This window comes from Mesoplodon bidens (assembly GCF_964165515.1).
Source record: "Mesoplodon bidens genome assembly, chromosome: 10".
Classification (NCBI taxonomy): domain Eukaryota; kingdom Metazoa; phylum Chordata; class Mammalia; order Artiodactyla; family Ziphiidae; genus Mesoplodon; species Mesoplodon bidens.
Genome location: NC_138172.1, coordinates 88829596 through 88850211, shown reverse-complemented (window position 1 = coordinate 88850211; position 20616 = coordinate 88829596). Strand labels below are relative to the sequence as shown.

Below are 20616 nucleotides of genomic sequence, written 5' to 3'. Positions count from 1 at the left end.
GCCTTCATTGAAATTGATTAGGGTGTTGTGCTTTTCACTTTTCATTTCAGACATTTAGAATGAGAAGCAGCTGCTTTTCTAGCTTCAACTTAAGAAAAACAGCTAATGAATTCATCAGTATTTATTCAACAACAACTCAGTTTGCACAGGCCTGTGCCCAGCGATATTGGGATTAAAGCTTGGACCTGCCTGATTCTTGGAGTACATTTTAGACAGCATGTAATTCATACAAATGCCCTATTGAGCACCTATTCTAGATGAGGCAAAGAAGGCTGTTTTGACTTTACTATTTTGAGATAGCCACTTGGTAATTGCCATTTTCACTTCCTTTTTTTTCCTTCATAGGGAACACAAAAATTTCAGAACTCTTGTCACTGGTGTTTAGTGAAAACTAATAGAAACTGATTGTCATACAGAACACAGGATATAAAGGATATAATTGGTTTCACAATTACTTAGTGCTCCCAAAAAACAAACCATAGGGACTTCTAGCTAAACACGGCAGATAAAACAAAACATGACCGAATCTCCATTCCCTCTCGAAGCCCCACTAAGATGACAGAGAATGAAAAAGCACACATCAATAAGGACCATGGGAACAAAAGAGGAAATAGCATTATTTTGAAAGCCAGAAAGCAGATGGATGGGCAATAACTGACTTACTAGACAGGAGAAAGCTGAATGGCAAGAGCCTGTAAGAAGCAAAGCCAAAAATCAGGTTTGATGGAGCCACCAAGGCCCCAAGCGTCTCAGTAGTAGAGGCACCAGCTCCCTCCAAAGGGGTGTGGGCAAGACTGACACCAGGAGGAGTGATTAAGAATCTGTTTAAGGAATACTTGGACCTAGGTTCCCTATGGTATCCTGCACTGCCAGTGACTATACCTTCTCAACTCAGTACAAGACTGAATGTTTATTCTCAAAAGAGGTTGAGTGAGACTGCTCTGGATGATGGAATACTGGACACAGCTGAGGGCACTCGTGACAAATAGAAACCAGGGAGGCTAAGAGGGGCATCTGCAGACCAACTAGTGGCACCGCCAGCAACATTTGACCCCCAGAATTCTGCATGTGCACTGGCAGGAGAAAGGAGCCTTCCTCTTTGGGTAAATGGATCAGCCCAGGAGAGAGTGTCTACAGGTACTGGGGTAACTGTGGAAAGAGTGATGTCCACATCCTAATCCCTGAAGCCTGTGACTATGTTAGGTTACATGGCAAAGGAGAATTAAGGTAGCAGATGGAATTAAGGTTGCTAATCAGCCAACCACAATAGGGAGAGTGTCCTGGGTTATCCAGGTGGGCCAGTGTCATCACCAGGGTCTTTAGAAGTGGAAGAGAGAAGCAGAAGAGGTCAGAGTGATGTGATATGAAAAAGACTTGACCATTGTTACTGGCTTTGAAGAGGGAAGAAGAGGGCCAAAGGTCAAGGAATACAAGTGGCTTCTAGAACCTGGAAAAGGGAAGGAAATGGACTCTTCCCTGGAGGCTCCAGAAAGGAATGCAGCCCTGCCGACAACCTAATTTTAGCCCAGCAAGACGGAATCAGACATTTGACCTCCAGAACTGTAAGGTAGTAAATTTGTGTTGCTTTAAGCAGCCAAGTTTGTGGTAATTTGTTACCGTTGCAATAGAAAACTAGTGCAGACACAGACCGTTGGGGGAGCCCAACAGTGAATCTCATTTGTTGCAAATCCCACACATACACTTTCATTCCTCAGACAGGAACTTTTTAGGACTTCTGCCACTAACGTTTTAGGACTTCTCTTGAAAATGGACAGCCAAGGAGTAACAGATATTTGAAGGAAATATCTAACATAAAAGGCAAAGTTCAAAATTAATAAACACCACAGAGGGAAGAGACCATTCAGGTAGCAGAAGAAAATATAAAAAACAAACAAAGCTCTCAGAGAAGTAAGAGAAGATATTGCATCCATGAAACAAGAACAGAGTGCTCTTGGAAAGGAACATTCACAAGACTTAAAGCACTCTTAGAATTTAAAAATATAATAGAATAAATAAATATTAAATAGAATGGTAGAGAAATAAAATTTTAAAAACTCCGAAAAAGAGGTCAATGGCAACCCATCAACATGGATCTCTGTTAAAGATATCAAGAATAAGTCTTACTTTAAGAGATACCAAGTAAAATTTAAAAGAAAACAAGAGGGTAAAATTGATTGCTATGCTCAGAAACACTTGGTAATCCAGGACAAAAGTTAAGTACAACACAACCAAATAAAGAATGTTTGTCCATGTAACCAATAGAGATATCATTTGTCAAATCTCTTATGCCTGAATAGAAGGGCATATGATATTCTGCGAAGATGATGCTCATGAACTCCCAAAGCACGGGGTGATGGTTGGCCTGACGGATATGCTGTGGCATTCTGTCCTGGCCTCCTGCTGGCCCGCAGGCTTCTCAGTTGGTTTTGCATGGACAAGATATAAATACAACGAGGAAAGCTTTGATGGTCAGCCTGGTACCTTCACCTGCTATTTGAACTAAAATTTTGCCAGAACTACCACTGGAAATAAAGTTTTTGGGGCTCTGAGGGGAGTTGTGGATGGAGGCTTATCAATGCCTCACAGTACCAAATTATTCCCTGGTTATGATTCAGAAAGCAGGGAATTCAAAGCAGAAGTACCTCAGAAGCACATTGTGGCTCAGTTACCTTATGGAAGATGATGAAGATGCTAACAAGAAACAATTCTCCCAATACATAAAGAACAACATAGCTGCAGACATGATGGAGGAGATGTACACGAAAACTGTACTACTGTATGAGAGAATCCGGCCAATCAGAAGAAGCCTAAGAAAGAAGTTAAAAAAAAAAGAGTTGGAACTGTTCCAGAATGTCTCTTGCTCAGAGGAAAGATCGAGTAGCTCAGAAAGCAAGCTGCCTCAGAGCTCAGGAGTGGACCACTGAGAGATAAATCAAACCACAATTTTCTATGAAGATTTTTCAGATAAAGACAATAAACTTATTGACAAAGCAGCGAAAACCACCACCACCAACAAAAACCTTCATAAAAGTAAAACAAGTGAAAAGTTTTTAAAATAAGAGAAAATAAGATGTAAAAAAATTATCTGTAAAGGATATCCAATAGAAGTCCCATAATAAGTGGAAGAGTTATTAGATTGAGTCAACATGCAATTAGATGAATGAAAAAGGACCCCTACTGAGATATATCATTGTCTTTTTTTCCCAGAAGTCCAGAAACAGAGATGATTCTGAAAAATTCTAGAGAAGAAAACCTGATTATGGACAAAGGATCAGGCATCAGAAGGTCTCAGAGGTCTTAAAAATAATATTGGAAGTAGAAAAGCAGTGCCTTAACAATTCTGAAGAAAATAATTTCCACCTTAGAATTTCCATCCACGCTGTTAGACAGGTCTGCAGGTGGGGTAGCATTTCAAACATTCAAAGTCTCAAAAAGTTGCTGCCTATGCACCCTTTTCCAGGAACCTACTAGAGCATACCCTCCAAAATAAGGAGAAAGAAAGAGGACACCAGTAGACAAGAAACAGGGTGTTCTACAGAAGAAAGTAGCCAAGGGAACCTCAGAGTGATTACTGTGCAACAGGGCCAGAGAAGACCGAGTCCAGATGGAATAGAAGGATGGAGGGCTCCAGAGGGATGACTCCAAGGGGGTGGGGGAGGAAATTGATCATTCATCTGTTGTTCTTAGGAAATGTATACTTACTGCAGAGTTTGGAGCTGAGTAACTGGCAAGCACATAGAAAAGCTTCAGCAAACAACTCAAAACAGGACAATTATTTACTCTGAGGATCAGAGCAAAAATCCTCACGTAAGAAAGAAAATATAATCCTAGTTCACTATGAGGTCTAGTTATAAGTAAACGTCCATCATTGTAATAGGGTCAATATTAAATACTCATTTAACTCTGACTGGTGATATATGATATGTCCATGTAAAGAGGATGGTGGCGAGGGAAAGTACCCATGTGTATGTATACTACTTGTGTGTAGTAGATTGCAAGAATGGCCACAATTTTCTTCTCCCTGTATCCTTCACGATGAGACTTTATAGCACCTCCCATCAAGAGGTGGAGTCTATTCCTCTTCTACTCAAATCCAGCTGGCCTTGTGAGAGAATGAAGTGGGAGTACCAGAAAGCCAGTTCTGAGCCTGGGCCTCAGGAAGCTGCATCTGCTTCCACTCGGACCCTCGGGACCCTGTCCATCCTCTGTGTGAACGTGCCTGGCCTCACCTGCTAGAGGATGGAAGAAGACCACGTGGAGAATGGAAGAGCCCCCCTAGCTGAGGCCACTCTGGTCAGCCAGCCCCCAGCCACCCCAGTAACTGACCACAGCTGACCATGAGCTCAGCCAAGACCAGAATTGCCCAGCGCAGTCCAGTTCAAACGGCTGATCCACAGAATTGTGAGTACATAAATGGCTGGTTTAAGCCAGTACATTTTGGGATGATTTGTTACACAGCAAAAACGAATTGATACTATGCGTATGTGTGCCTGTATGTCTACAGGAGGATGTTAATGCAGTAAAGTGAAGTTTTTGTGTTCTATAGTGGGAAATCGTTACATCTATCTAAATCTGAAAAAGCAAGCAACACGAGAAGCAGATTGTTTGGAAACATGATGACAAAAGCAGTGAATGGATTTTAAAATGGATATCCAAGGAGTGTAAATCAGGGGTCGGGATGGATAGAAGTTTTCATTACAGGCTGTGTAGAATTGTTTGATTTTTAAAAATTAAGTACACATTTCATTTTGATAAAACTGCAAATTAAGTGGAAATAAAAAAGAAAAATAACTAAACTTTCCAGTTATTGGTAGTCAGCTGGTGTAGAGCATCGGCCATTGCCAGCAGAAGTCATGTGTTCAACAAATGCCCCAGCAGCTGGAGGAATTTCCTACGAACACCTTAAGCCACAACCAACCCAGTTTTCCCTTTTGATTAGTATTCAGTCTTCCAGCTTGCATACTTGTGGTTAGTACACAGTGGGAGAATTGAAAAAAAAGCACATGAAAAGTTAGATGCTGAGCCTCAGACACTGCAGGTGTTCTTCACGTTGGTAGTCTCCATCCTAACAGAGTCAAATAAGGACCACAAACATCAAAACATAATGGAAAACTAGCTGCAACCAAAAGCAGGGCATGGAAAAACTGGTCACTAAAAATCATTCTGTGGTAACATTGTTGAATTGGCCTGGGGAAAAGATGGAGCAAATCACCGTGCTCAGCACAGCAAAGTGGCACTATGAAATCAAGACACACACAACTGCAGCAGCAATATCTATTGTCAGACAATCACCCTCTTCTTCCCTCATAGTATACTTTCTGTGCTTTAAATGTACTTTTACCTTTGTGATGATTCTTTTTAAGTCTGTTTATAGGGTTCTCTTTCCTCTGTTACGTTGGGAGAAAGTAAGTGATATTTTGAGAAGACACAAAAGGTAAAAATAAGATACTAGATTCTAAGTGATGTGTTTATTAGTCAGAATAGATAGATACTGTAGTAATGAAAACCCCCAAGTCTCTAGGACTTAACATCACAGGCTACATCTTCAAAGTTAGGTCTTCAGAAGAACTCTGGTTATCTAATTCACTCAAGATCCGAGCTGATACACCCTGCCATGAGCACTTCCTCTCAAAGCTGACCGGAAGTGACACTCATCACTTCTGCTCGTATTTTTTTAGCCACCTTCACATGGCTGTGTCTAAATTCAAATGGGTGGGAAAATGCAATTCTACCAAGTACCCAGAAGGAGAACTGGAATATTTGTGACATATGCCAACTCAATATGCTATTCTCCCTGCTGTTCAACATAGTCATACGTCACCTAGAATATAAATGAGTTATGTGTATTTTTAATCCAAAGTATAGGAACTTTTCCTCGATGAGTTTTACTCTGGAAAATTATTGTGCTTTAGAGGCAGATGATGCATCCGACTAAGGGGGAGGGCCTGGGAGGTTACATGAGGATTGAAAGTTATGTAAAGTAATGTGGTTTCCTTTTTTTTTCTTCCTGCGGTTTAATGATGCAGCACAGTATTTGTAGACCAATCCTGGTCTTCCTCAAGTGGTTTCTATAACAAGATAATTTTCCTTCACCCGATCACTAACCAGTTTGCTTTTGCTTCCAAGTAGAGCCTTATTTTTTGCCTAAATTTTGAAGACTGTGACTATAAGGGCACACCACTTTCTGCCTATTTAAGAAATAATCGGGGGGTTTCCCTGGTGGCGCAGTGGTTAAGAATCCGCCTGCCAATGCAGGGGACATGGGTTTGAGCCCTGGTCTGGGAAGATCCCATGTGCCACAGAACAACTAAGCCCGTGCACCACAACTACTGAGCCTGTGCTCTAGAGCCCACGAGCCAAAACTACCGAGCCCATGAGCCACAATTACTGAAGGCTGTGCATCTAGAGCCTGTGTTCCGCAGCAAGAGAAGCCACCACAGTGAGAAACCCGCGCAACAAAGAGTAGCCCCCACGCAGCAACGAAGATCCAACGCAAACAAACAAGAAAATTAATTAACTAATTAATTTTTTAAAAAAGAAATAATCCGAGGTGGGCTGGATGTAAAAATGCTAATGCATGCATGAGAAAACTTTATTTATTTAAATCTCAAAGCAACAGTTGCACTTTGAGAAGGAGAGGTTCAGGTGAGCAGGGCCTGTGGATCTGGAGGATCAAAGTGGAGTCTTCAGATGAGACAATGGAGTGGGGAAGGTGGGAAGTAGGTTTCCATCCCTGGGGACCAAGGAAGGAAACTTATTTTCCTACTGTTATTTTTGAAGAACTTCAGTGATAAGCACTGGGCTTCTCTCTTGCATCAGGATGGAAATAGAGAAGTAGGGGTTCTAAATATTTAGCCAAAGTCCCAAAACCCTTTGATAGTACAGCTTCAAATATGTCATGCATCACATCCAAGTATGGTTACACTTCCTTGCTAAAATCCAAACAACCAGAAAGCTGAAATAATCAGAACTCTTTATTGCCTGGCAGTAAGAAAAAAACACATGGCAAGTAAATCAGTTGAAATCAGGCATACCTTCAAAAGAAAAGCAATTATCAGAATGTTACAGGGTTGAGACTGATTTCAGCCAAATTTCCTAACTTCTTTAAAACATATGGCACATTCAGGCAGAAATAAACTTCGCTGAGATGAACCATTTACCACATGTGGCTCATTTTGAACTCTAAAATCTTTATTATGGAAGGTTCCATCTAGTCAGAATTATAAGCAATAAGTTCTTTAACATGAGGCCTAAGGAGATCTGTTGTGAATATTTGTTGTGGATACTCAGACCCATAAGTATGTGCCTTAAACTTTAAACCATCTATTCAGGGTTCTGAGAGAAACCTCTAGTTCTTACTCATGAACATGCTGGTGACATGTGACAACCAGGGGTCTGAAGGAGTGATCTGAGCTGGTCTGCTAAAATCGCCTCTATTTGAGAACCATGGGGCTAGACCACTGCTGTCTTACAGAAATATGATGCAGGACGTTAAGTGTGAGCCTCAGAAGTAATTTTAATTTTTCTAATAGCTACATTAAAGAAACGTAAAAAATAAACTCGCAAGGGCTGTGCTCCGCAACGGGAGGGGCCGCGACGGTGAGAGGCCCACATACCGCAAAAAATAAAAAAATAAATAAACTCGCAAAATAAATTGTAATATTTTTTATTTAACCCAATATATCCAAAATATTATCATTTCAACAGGTAACAATATAAGAAATTATACATGAGGTATTTTCCATAGTGTTTTTTTTGTTTGTTTTGTTTTGTTTTTTGCGGTACGTGGGCCTCTCACTGCTGTGGCCTCTCCCGTTGCGGAGCACAGGCTCTGGACGCGCAGGCTCAGCGGCCATGGCTCACGGGCCCAGCCGCTCCGCGGCATGTGGGATCTTCCCGGACCGGGGCACAAACCCGTGTACCCTGCATCGGCAGGCAGACTCTCAACCACTGCGCCACCAGGGAAGCCCCATAGTGTTTTTTTTCCCCTGCTAAATCTTTGAAATCTGGTGTATAATTTACACTACAGGACATCTCAGTATGGGTGAACCTCCCTTCAAGAGCTCAGTAGCTACATGTGGCTAGTGGCTATCTTGTTGGATAACACGGGTCTAGATGGCTGTTAAGGACTTTGTGTTTGTCCCTCCAGAATTTATGTGTTGAAACCTAACCCCCAATGGACGGTATCAGGAGGTGGATTTGGGATGTAATTATGTTTAGGTAAGGTCATGAGGATGGAGTTCCCCCCGCCCTCACCCTGCCACGCTGGGTTAGTGTCCTTATAGGAAGAGACTAGAGCTTGTTCTCTCAGCCATGTGAGGATACAAGGGGAAGACAGCTGTTTGCAAACCAGGAAGAGGGCCTCACCAGACACCAGTTTTGCCAAAGCCTTAATCTTGGACTTCAGCCTCCAGAAATGAGAGAAATAAATGTTGTGTAAGCTCCCCCAGTCATGGTATTCTGTGATAGCAGCCTGAGCAGACTAAGTGGCTTTGCTTTTTTCCACTATCAGTTTGAATGCCATGGTTCTCTGTCTCTGTAGTTAGAATGTAAGTATTAGAAAGGCAGGGACCAAAACTTATGCTCACAGCCGTAAATCCATTGCCTTAGCACAGTGCCTGACACAAAATCAGCACCTATTGTTGAATGAATATGAGTACACGTACGCACTCTCTGTCAACTGCGTCCTCTTGCTTCCTGTGCTGATGGAAAGGGCGGATAGAGCACAGGCCTTTCTGCTTAGTCACTTCATGCCAGCTTTGTGTGGGTACATTTGTACCTAAAGAATTGCCCAATGAGAACTAAAGATAGGACCTCTTTGATTTATCAAAAAAAAATTATATTTGGGGGGAGGGTGAAATACGTAAAGGGAATCAGCTGTATGATGATGGATGGAAACTAAATTCTGGGTGGTGAGCAAGCTGTAGTGTATATAGAAGTAGAAATATAATGTTGTACATGTGAAACATATAATGTTATAAACCAGTGTTACCTGAATGAAAAAATAAATTTAAAAATTATATTCAGAATATGATTACTGTTAAATACATGGTATGAAACAGTAAACATCGTTATTGCCAATTTATCACAATGTTGGGTTAATTCCGATTCTCTACCAAGCATTCTGGAGGAATGGTAAATTTGAAATTTTGTTGTTTTGTTTCATCATATTAGGTTTTTGGATGAATCCTATTCTAATACTGGTTAATAGAACTGTGTGCAACAAAGAGGGTAAAAGAAACCTCAGTGATGGCCATTCTTCCCTGTAAAGACCTTTTTTTTTTTTTTCATTTAAGAGTACCATTTAGAGAATTAAAACAGGTCGCAGAGTAGCACTTGAATATGAGCTAGCACAGCTGGGTCTGTTTCTTCCTCACTACGAATGATCTCTTCTTTGTATGCATTTTCCTTTGTGTTGTTTCATCGGTGAATCTTCTTTCCCAACAACCATCTCCAAAAATGCTGATGAAATGATAAGACACCTCCACAGCAAATGGTTTTCCTTTAATTCTTTCATTCTAAAACAGAGAGTTTTAAAAATTTTCTAATACCATCTCCTTTCCAAATCTTCAAGATCATCAAACTTCTTTGGGGTGGGGAGCTTTTTAAAAAGATTAAAGGGACAGAAAATGTAGACAATGGAAAATAATAAATAAAGAGGAGTATGAGGTTCGGGACATTTCCAAACAGGAAATAAAAAGCAATATGGAAGTGTGTCAGGCAGTTGATTAGTAAACACATGTTATTTTTCTTGAAAAAGAAGTATTAAAGGACTTCACCTCCAGAGATTATATTTCATTGGCTCTGGTGTGGGTCCTGATCATTGCATGTTTTTAAGTCTCATGGGTGATTTTGATGATCAACCATAGTTAAGAACCAGTGGTTTAATTTCCTATATAAATTAAAAGAGGGGGTATATAATAGGGAGATATATCCTAAAATCCGTTGTTTTTCTCTTGTGAGACCTTCTCTGGGCAAAGTGAGGTCTAGTCCAGGAGTGGATCCTGGACATAAATGAGGGTTAATGAGAAATACTTTGAGATAAAAGTGAAGACAGCTAGGTTTGATTTTGGTACTGACAAACTGTCTTTAAACAAGTCATTTATTCTTGCAATCAGTTTTTCTACCTGCAAAATGGATTTTGCAAGCAATGGCCCTTACTTTATGTTTGTTGAAAATGTGATTTGAAATGTATTTAGGCTGTGGAAGTTACCTTAATTAAAACTGTTATATCAATAATTACTCTGGTATATAAAACAAAAGATCAGACTTGCTTCTCAGTATTTCTCCCCAAACATTTTCTTGCTACTTTATTCATTGGTGGAAGATCCTTTTTATTGTTCTCATGAGAAATCATCCTAAGACTTAGTCTAAGGATGGAGGCATAGACAAACACAGCAGGATCCCAGATACATAACAGAGATAGGCACAAATATACATGGTTTCTCTGATCTCTAGTAAAATCTCAAATTAACACAAAATTAGTTCCAAAAAATTATTTATTTATTGTTTTATAGTATATTTTCAAATATATGTTTTTTTCCTTATTTGGATAATATTTCATAATTAATGCAAAAAATTTAAGGCATTTAAAGCATCCTTTTGTTAATATTTTTTAAATGGTAGGGCTAATTTCAGTGAGACATAAAAGAAAACTGTGGTTAATAACTAAGCATGAAAACATGGCTAGTTAGAATTAATTTGCATATGTAAACTTAATGTTTATTTTATTCAAATCGAGAAATTTGCGTAAAAATTGAAGGGCATTTCTTTTATGTCATGTTTTCATTTTGTTAAAGCTCTGATACTTTATAAATATCGCAATGGCTCCAAGCAGTTATTGTTCTGATATAACAGGGTGTTATAGTGATAGCTAAAATTTTGTGGTGAATTCATTTTCGTGGAAAGCCAGTATTATATACTCCATCAAGTGTGTTTAGGATCTATCTTCAGGGAAGCTAGATAGAAAAAACACATACTTACGTATCTATGTAAAATCAGAATGATCTAGAAAGATGGAAGGTAGTATCAGCCAGCATTGGGCTGTCTTGCCAAGAGGATACTTCTCTGATTGGTTTATCACTCATGAGAAGAGGCGCACACGTGGAAGCCATCTCAGATCGAAGCCAGCACATATGCCTCTTGTAAAATACCACCCTCTGAGGCAGTGGAGAAAAGCTCTTTATTCCCATCCCCACCCCATTTCCTGCAACTTGTGAAGTCACAGAATTTGGGGAAATAGTGACGCTTCCTGGCCTAGATTTAGCACCATCTGGGAACTAGAATGAGCTGCCTGGTGCTGCCACCACCGCTTTCATCTGCCACATTCTCGGAAATTCATCACCCATAGGGTGATTCTAGCCAATGCGAGTCACTCTCGTCCACGGGGAAGAGAAGGAAAGACTAGGAAGTGAGTCCTGCCCAAAACGTCCTCCTGGCTGCTTCTCTGTGCTACCACACCCCGTGTAAAAAGGCCTTAGGCTGACTTCCAAGGCCACCAGTAATTGGGTTCCACCCTGCCCGCTTCTCTCCCCTGCCAAATTGGTCTCAGTGATCTCTGAGCAGACTCCTCTCTGCCTCTGCCCTTACTGAGATTGTTGCTCTTCCCTGTTATCCTTCCAGGGGGCAGCCCAAGTCTCCAATCTCCAACAAGTCTTCCCTGATTCCTCCAGCTCACACTACAGTTCCTCCCTTCTGACCTTACAATTTTGTCTGTAACAAGTAATTTAGAACCTAATTACATGCTAGGAGGTATTGTCTTTTGACTGTTTCATGTGTTAATTTTAGTTCCCCAATTAAATTGTAAGCTCCAGAGGATAACTTTTGTGTCTAATGTCTATTTGCTAAACTCTCACTTTCCCTTTCTTCTGGTAACCATCGGAGTTCTAAGTCCTTAATAGGTGTTCAATAATTCATAGCATCTTAGAGTTGGGACTTTTAAATCCAGATAATAGATGGGCATAATGCTTTGCCCTCTTCTGTCCTCCCTTCCTTCCTTCCTTCCCTCCCTCCCTCCTCCAGTCTTTCCTTCCTTTTTTCCTTCCTCCTTCCCTCCCTCCTTCCCTTGCTTCCACATTTATGCTGAGTTGAAATCTCTCCACCTTTAACTTTTATTAATTTATTCATTCAACCAAGATTCTGGAGCACCTACTGGGAGGTGGACCTTGCCAGGCTCTGGGGATATAAAGGTGACTATGACCTGGCTCCGTCTCCTGGGAAAGGCAAACCAGTGAACACAGGGCAATGTGAAAAGAATTATGCTGGAGGGAGGTTTAAAGTTGCTGAGAGAGCACCTACCTCCCCCTGAGGTCACAGCTTTGCAGTCTTGCAAGGTCAAAACAGATCATTACTAAGGCTTAACTAGCATTGATTCAACCGTGAAGACCTACTACAGATTCTTAGCAGGGAAATGGCTAAGGCTGACTTAAAATCCTACAAGGAAGTTTGCAAATTATGTACCAGTTGTTTTTGCATCATTTTCTTGATAGAAGCCGCAGTCTGAGAGATGTTGTTTTGTCACCAACTTCTAAGACATTTTATCCCTTCCTGGGTTATCATAAAGAGTAGAGGTAATGTATGTAAAGTATCTACTGCTGCAGTAATGACAAATATGAGTAAAATAAGTTTAGTATTATGGAGAGCTTACTATTACTATTAGATACTATTAGATATTAGCAGAGATAGATGCTATTTTAAGCCATTTATCATATTAGCACCTTTGATTCTCACAAAATCCCAATGTACTACTATTACGGCTGATTTATAAGTGAGAAACTGAGATTTAGAAGGTTAAGGAAGGTCACTCACTACGTGGCAAAGCTGGGATTCAAAACTGGGCAGTCTGGTGCCGGAGCCCAGCACTCCGGCTTTTGCTACTATTGTCTGTAGGGCCAGTAGAACAGACATTTAAAACAGAAACTGTCTTAGAAAATTCGGTACACATGCTCTTGGTAGTTTCCAGTGGGTGGGCTAAGCAGAAGGGACACAGGATCATGTGTGAACGTGTAAGAGGGGCGAAGTGGGGATTAAGAGGACAGCTACTGGGCTGGCACCGTCTGTCATGAACTCCAGCCCTCTTGCCCTTGCTCACCCATGGCCCCAGCTCACACACAAACTCCTGGGGCCCGCTTGAGCTCCTAGGCAACGCCATTTCTCTTCCACACTGCTGGTCTGCTGTCAAACTTCCAGATGTCGCTTGCCTGGCTTTTAGAAACCAGGGTTCCTTTCTTGTTTTCTAATTCTGCCATCTTTATAGCAAACACACAGTAGTTTGGGAATTCTGTCTTCCCCCTCCACCCTTTCATCTTCAATTTCAACCAGGAACGGCAATAGATTCATTAGATAATAAAAGCTAACAGCATGTTATTCCCAAACACCATTGTTTAAAGTAAAAATTACAGTTGTCCCTTGGTATCCACAGGGGACTTGTTCCAGCACGCATTCAGATACCCAAATCCAAGGATGCTCCAAGTCCCTTGTATAAAATGGTGTAGTATTTGCATATAACTTATACACATCTTCCCTTATACTTTAAATCATCTCTAGATTCCTTATAATACCAAATACAATGTAAATGCTATGTAAATAATTGTAAATACAATGCATATAATTTTTAGCACATGGCAAATTCAAGTTTTCCTCTTTCGGAACTTTCTGGAACTTTCTGGAATTTCATATTTTGAATATTATCCATCCAAGTCCAGTTGAATCTTGGGATGCGGAACCCATGGATATGTAGGGGCTCCCATACCCTTTTGTTTTAGTAAAACCCCAGCTTCAGGGTACCACTGAGGACTGGCTGCCGGAACAGAGGTGAAGAAGCTTTGGGGGCTTCTGGAAAGTGGAGCTGTGGAGTGGGCCTTAGGTGAAGATGAGGAGGCCATTGCAGGTGGGATGGAAGAGAAGGGAGCATCTGGTTTCTCTCTCACTCTCCTCCCTTCGCCCCTTTTATCTATTCTGATGTCATAGACGCTGCCCTTGCCCAGCCGGTGAGATAAGGGGTCATGCCTGACAGTAGCAGCCAGAGGCTGGTGAGGGCAAGGGGCCGGGCGGCTGCTCTAGGCCTGCTTATGTGCAAGGGACAGATAAAAACTAACTGGCCCAGTGAATTGCACTGGCCTGCATTTTTTTTTAACAAAATTCAAATGCCCCATTTTAACATTTAGAAATTAGACATACAATGCAGAATCACTGTAGAAAAATCAGGATGACTGTTAATCTAGACAGCACTTTTTCTGATCTCTTTTTGTTACATCCAAATAGTGGAATCTGTGGTCATCTCAGCTGCCCACTCATCATTTGTGGTTTTATGCTAACTTCAGATTTGAGGGATAATCTTAGATTTATTTATTTATTTATTTTAAAAATAAATTTATTCATTCATTCATTCATTCATTCATTCATTCATTGGCTGCATTGGGTCTTCGTTGCTGCTCGCGGGCTTTCTCTAGTTGCGGTGAGCGGGGGCTACTCTTCGTTGCGGTGTGCGGGCTTCTCATTGCGGTGGCTTCTCTTCGTTGCTGAGCACGAGCTCTAGGCGCACGGGTTTCAGTAATTGTGGCATGCCAGCTCAGTAGTTGGGGCTCGCGGGCTCTAGAGCGCAGGCTCAGTCGTTGTGGTCCACGTGCTTAGTTGCTCCGTGGCGTGTGGGATCTTCCCGGACCGGGGCTCGAACCCGTGTCCCCCACATTGGCAGGAGGATTCTTAACCACTGCACCACCAGGTAAGCCCCATAATCTTAGATTTAGATCGCCCTGGGTTCATGAATATAAAGGACTTCAATAACTCCTTTACTCCTAGTCCAGGCTAGAAACAGAAAGTAGAATAAAATTATCAAAATAAAAATAACAAGGCAAGGCAAACTTTCAGAACCAGCATTTTAGCTTTTTCAATTGAATGTATTCACAGCCCATTTTCTTTCTTTCTTTCCCTTCCCCCTCCCTCCCTCCCCTCCCTTCCTTCCTTCCTTCCTTCTCTCTCTACCCCCCTCCCCCCCATCTCTCTCCAGCAATGATTTTGCCAACCTGTAGAGAAACGAGTTGTCTCAGGAGCATTAAATATTATAACTGATAACAGTGAACTATGAACAGGGAGTTGGCCCAGAATTTCATACAGCTGAAAAATAATTCCACGGAGAGCTAGATAATATGAGGACAGAGGAATCCTGAAGTGATAATGGGAATTGTGTTCAGGTAACCTTGAATCCCAGAGAGCAGCTTGCAAGGAAAGTCTGAAGCTGATGACTGCTTTTTATGTGGAGAGAAAGGGAAAAGGTATTGATTTACTGCACAAAGTTCACTCATTCCTTGGCCGGCCACTGGGCAGAGTTTTGGGGGACAGGACACCTCGGTACTGGAGTTTGGGGGATTCCATACACCACATCTATATTGTGCTAGGTGCCATGGTGGATAAAAACCAGAGCTTGCCTTCTTAAGGAATCATAGTACCCCCAAAGTGCCTTCTGGTTCTTGGTTTGCCAAGTAAATGTGTAGAACTGTATCCTGTGAATGTGAAGATGGGGAGGGAAATCAACAAGGGACTTAAATTCTAAGCCACATGCCCAAAGGAAATGGTCTTCCCATAGATAAACACCATGTTTGTAATTGGAACCAAATCAACTACAAGCCTGTACTTTGCTTCTTGACTAATGGCAGGTAACCTTAGGGAAAAAAAAAAAAAGATAATTACTAGAGGCAGAATAATACAAAATTAACAATCACAGAGACCAATTTAAGGGGAACTTCCTCCCCTGGTTCCTTTATTTGTATATTCCACAGCTGCTTTCCCATTGCTCAAAAGGTAATTAAGAGGGCTTCCCTGGTGGCGCAGTGGTTGAGAGTCCGCCTGCCGATGCAGGGGACGCGGGTTCGTGCCCCGGTGTGGGAGGATCCCACGTGCCGCGGAGCGGCTGGGCCCGTGAGCCATGGCTGCTGGGCCTGCGCGTCCGGAGCCTGTGCTTCGCAGCAGGAGAGGCCACGACAGTGAGAGGCCCGCATACCGCAAAAAAAAAAAAAAAAAGGTAATTAAGAGGTGATAATGATATGTATCCCCCTTATCAAAGTCATTAACACATTATTATTGTTGTGAGCAGGCTAGCTATTGCTTGGTCGTGGAGATGCCACTTTAGGAGAAGAGTCTTTATTGCTCTACCAGAGATTTCTGCTGTGATGAAGAAATTACAGTTTGGGGATGAATTAGCAGGTTACATTCTCTGTGACTCTTGAGTGTCTGATCTCCCAAAACCTTGTGGGTTTCTGAGAATCCCCAAGGCCATTCTGACTCTCAATTTAGCCGACAGCTTTCCTCCTTTCCGAGCTGTTCTCTGCCAATCAGGGATTGAACTACCTCCTATCCATCAAATTGCACATCTATTGTACTTGAAGATTTGGCTCAAACCCCCCTATCCTTGGTGCCTTCTCTGAATCTATACTCAGATAAAGACTCTACAAATTCTCCTAACATCCGCTGGTTTCCCTGCTTTGGTGAGCAAGTGCTACCATGTACAGATTCACTCAGACTGCGGTAAAGCTTTGTAGTTATGTAATCTCAAACCTCTTGGGAAAATGTGGGTGTATCTGCTTATGGAGCTTCTCACATTTTAAAGATATCTACAGATTGGAGAGGAGAAGGAGAAAATGCATTCAGATTGGTTCTGAAATCTCCTAGGCTTTGTTAGATTAGAAAATGGTCTGTGTGATTTTTCTCAGATGTGTTTAAATTGTACGATCCTTAAGGGCAGAAGTGTATCCGATTTGTTGATCATAAACCTCCTTAGAACCAGAGTTACAGCAGCTTAAAAATAACTTCAGATGTATCCAAATAAATGTATATATTTTAAGAGTCAAATATTACTAAAGCACTTTAAAAAATAAAGATAAAACCCACAGTTATTCTCCTGCCCCCACCCCCTTTACCACTAGTCCCTGCAGGTAGCTACTTTAAATTAATTTTAGCAGTTTCTTCTGGTATTTACTTCCATATTTCTAAGTCATATATGTGTCTGACTAGATCCTTATTTAGTGACTGTTACAGTTGGGGAGGACTTAAGTCTCCTATCCCACAACACTGCTTCCTCTTGTTCCCTTTTTCGGTTAAATCAGTATTCAGGATTTATATTATTATAACTGTATAAATAATGTTCTCTACTGAGCTAACATTACACTATAATTACCTTTCCTTTCTTGTACAACGTTTTGTTTTTCTTGGAGTTAATAATTGCCTTGTTTTTTCCATCAGCCAGGCTTTGTATATAACTATCCCCAACTTTCAACAGTGTCCCCCAAACTTTCCACATAGTAATATAGAACAGGTAATCTATCAGAGTCTAAATACCTCCTTTCTGGGACCCTTGACGTCTTTTTTCCAACCTGGACTGGTTTTTCTCTTGGGCTCCACTGTTCTCCCAGGACTTCCCTCTGCTATCATCCTGTTGATTCTCTTCACCTCCTTCCTGTGCTGGAGCCTCTCCTTCTTGGTTCCTTCCTGGTTTTCCTCTTTCTTGCTTTACTCCCTCATTTTGGTGGCACACCCTTCCTGAGAAAGGGTGCATGTGAGGTAAATTTACTGAGAGCTTTCCTGCCTGAAAATATCTTTATTCTACCCTTGCATTTGTTTGATAGTTTGGCTGAAATTTGAATTCTAGGTTAAAAATAATTCTCACTCTGAATTTAAAGGCATTGCACCATTATCTTCTAGCTTCCAGTGTTTCCATTCACAAGTCTAATGTCATTCTGATCCCCCATGATTTTTATGTGAGTGTTGTGTAGTTCTGTAGTTCTGAAATTTCAAAATGATATGCCTTGGTTGGGTCTTATTGTGTTGGTCATTAAGTGGTCCTTTTAATCTCAAGTTCCACATCCTTTTGGATCTTTTCATCTAAAGATCCATATCCTTCGGGTCTATGAAATTTTCTTGTAGTGTTTCTTCAATAGTTTGTTTCTCCCTATTCCCCAACCCCCCTGATTTTTCCTGTGGAACTCTTATTGGTCAGTTATTGACCCTTCTGGATTAATCTCATGTTTTCTTATCTTTTCGCTCACAAATGCCTGCTTTATCTTTTTGTTTTGCGTTCTGGAAGACTTCAGCTACTTTGTCTCCTAAACTTTCTACTGATATTTTTAAAATATCAGGGCCCATATTTTTAATTTCTAGGGAATTTTTCGTGTTCTAGGATTGTTCCTTTTTTTATAGCACCTGTGCTATTTTATAGATGCAATATGTTTTTTTAACCTGTGGATGTTCAGCATACTTTATTTGAAGTGTTCTTCTAATCCCTGCATTGTCTCTCTTCCCTCTGATTTTCTTGTTTTCTGTTTGCTGGTTTTGTCTCTTTCATGTTGGAGGTTGTCCCTCAAATCTTGTGATCCTTGGCTACAAGGGAATCACACGTGAGCTGAATGTTCTGTGTGTATGTAAGGCTCACCAACTGAGGGGTTCACTATAGAATGATAGGGCAGTAAGCCAACATTTTTATTAGTGTATCCCTGAATTCTACAGGTCCTTTCCTTAAGCCCTTTAATTTCTCGACAGGAGGGCTTTCCAAAGCTTTCTGGGGATTATAAACCTGGCTGAGGCCTTCTGGGTGGTAGGTGGGAGGAGGCTAGAAGAGTTTGGTGATCAGACTCTTGCTAATGGCCCCTATTTCTCTGTCTTCTGTGCCTTGGGTCCCTGGTCCTGAGCCTGTTTGGTTCAATTTTTTGAGAGAATAAGTCACCTGTCTCTGGAGGTGGGAGGTAGGTCATGATGAGACCTAAGGAGCTGGCTGCCTAATGTTGACTTTCAGTCACCCTTGACCTCATGCCTGTATCTTCTGCACACCCCACACCTCCAGTTCCTGAGCCTTCCCGGAGTTCTGAAGGATGGCTAGCTTGTTCCTTATTGGGTTGCCTCTATGGGCACATAGAATCCAGCCTTTTCTGTTCTGCTTAAACTGTTATCATTCCTCCAGTAGTTTTCATTATAGCAGATATTCATTGCCATCCTCATCCACTGATGTCCTCTTTGCTGTTGTATTTCTTGTGGGTTTATACTTTTGTATTCTTTTACTGAATGGGTTTCCAGGAGGAAGTGGAGATAAATATATATGTATGTATTCAATGTCTCACATTTAGTTGGATATGAATTTTGTAACTTGATTGATGATTGCTTCTGAGTTATAGCTTACTTTTTAAGGGATGTCAGACCTTATATTGATAAGTGAAATCAGAGTGGGAATTTAAATATCATATTAACATAGCATTTATTTCAAGTTAATACATGCAGACCCAGTCTTCCCTTATGAATTAAACAATATGTGAAAGTTGGATGTGCTAACTAGGTTAGACCAGGACCAGGGTTTGTTTTATTCAGTTTTGTATCAACCATTCTCCTAGGAGTTAGCCCACAGACTTCTTTTTTTTAATTTATTTATTTTTGGCTGCATTGGGTCTTTGTTGCTGCGCTCAGGCTTTCTCCAGTTGTGGCGAGCGGGGGCTACTCTTCATTATGGTGCACGGGCTTCTCATTGCAGTGGCTTCTCTTTGTGCGGAGCATGGGCTCTAGGTGCACAGGCTTCAGTAGTTGTGGCACGTGGGCTCAGTAGTTGTGGCTCCCAGGCTGTAGAGCACAGGCTCAGCAGTTGCAGCACACGGGCTTAGTTGCTCCGTGGCATGTGGTATCTTCCCGGACCAGGGATCGAACCCATGTCCCCTGCATTGGCAGGTGGATTCTTAACCACTGCGCCACCAGGGAAGCCCAGCCCACAGACCTTTAATGAATAAACTTAAAAACAACAACAACAATGAACTAATACAGCTGCAGTTTTCTTCTTTTCTTCAGTAAACATTTTAATGATCAACTAAGTGCAATAAACTTCTGTATGAGCTGGAAATATCATGATGAAGGAAAAAGAGTCCTTAGCCTGGAGAGCTTCACAGTCTAGTGAAAGAGACTGTCAAGAAAACAGCTAAATATCAGGCAATGTAATTCATCTTAGTTTAGAAATATGCACCCAGAGCAATGGAAGTACCATTTCCCCCTGAAGGTGATAAAAATGCCTAGGTCAGTTTTTCTTGATACTCTTTATGTAGGATCCAAGGCTCTGGCTAGTGTGAAGGTTGGAAATGAGTCCATATGGCTATGTGCTCTATCCTAGATATATAGCTATATGTGATAGATAGATGATAGATCAGATAAATAGATAAACAGATAGACGCTATATTTTAGCAGGCCCAGTACTCTAGAGGAGCATCACCAGAGATAGATAGAAGCTCTGAATACATCTTCTCCTCCTCATGGAGAGACTCCCCAGGCTATGCCCTTCAGAGTTGATCCAGTGGTGTGCATGGGTTCAAAAATGCTCCTCAGTGCTGACCAGAATCCTAGGTAGGCTTTGGAAGTGATGGTATTATTACCATAATCATATCATTGTTATTATTTCTAAACATGTCTGTGATTAATCTTTGAGGGCAGGTTGAAGGTCTTCTTCATTTCAGGAGGCCCTGTGGTGCAGTGCAAAGAATATGGTCTTTTGCAGGGGAGCTGGGTTTGAATTCCACATATTGGCTGTGTGACTTTGGTCAATTACTCAATCTTGCTACACCTAAATTTACTGCTATATCAGATTGAGATAATAATACC

General features: G+C 41.3%; 1 protein-coding gene and 1 pseudogene across 3 annotated transcripts in view; one reads left to right on the top strand and one right to left on the bottom strand.

Moving 5' to 3' along the window:
* LOC308623396 (uncharacterized protein) overlaps positions 1-20616 on the bottom strand; it is a 171993-nt gene that overhangs the window by 20551 nt on the left and 130826 nt on the right. The window lies entirely within an intron of this gene.
* LOC308623776 (large ribosomal subunit protein uL18-like) lies at positions 2116-2931 on the top strand (annotated as a pseudogene). Its single transcript has one exon. The product of its transcript is annotated as a large ribosomal subunit protein uL18-like (transcript).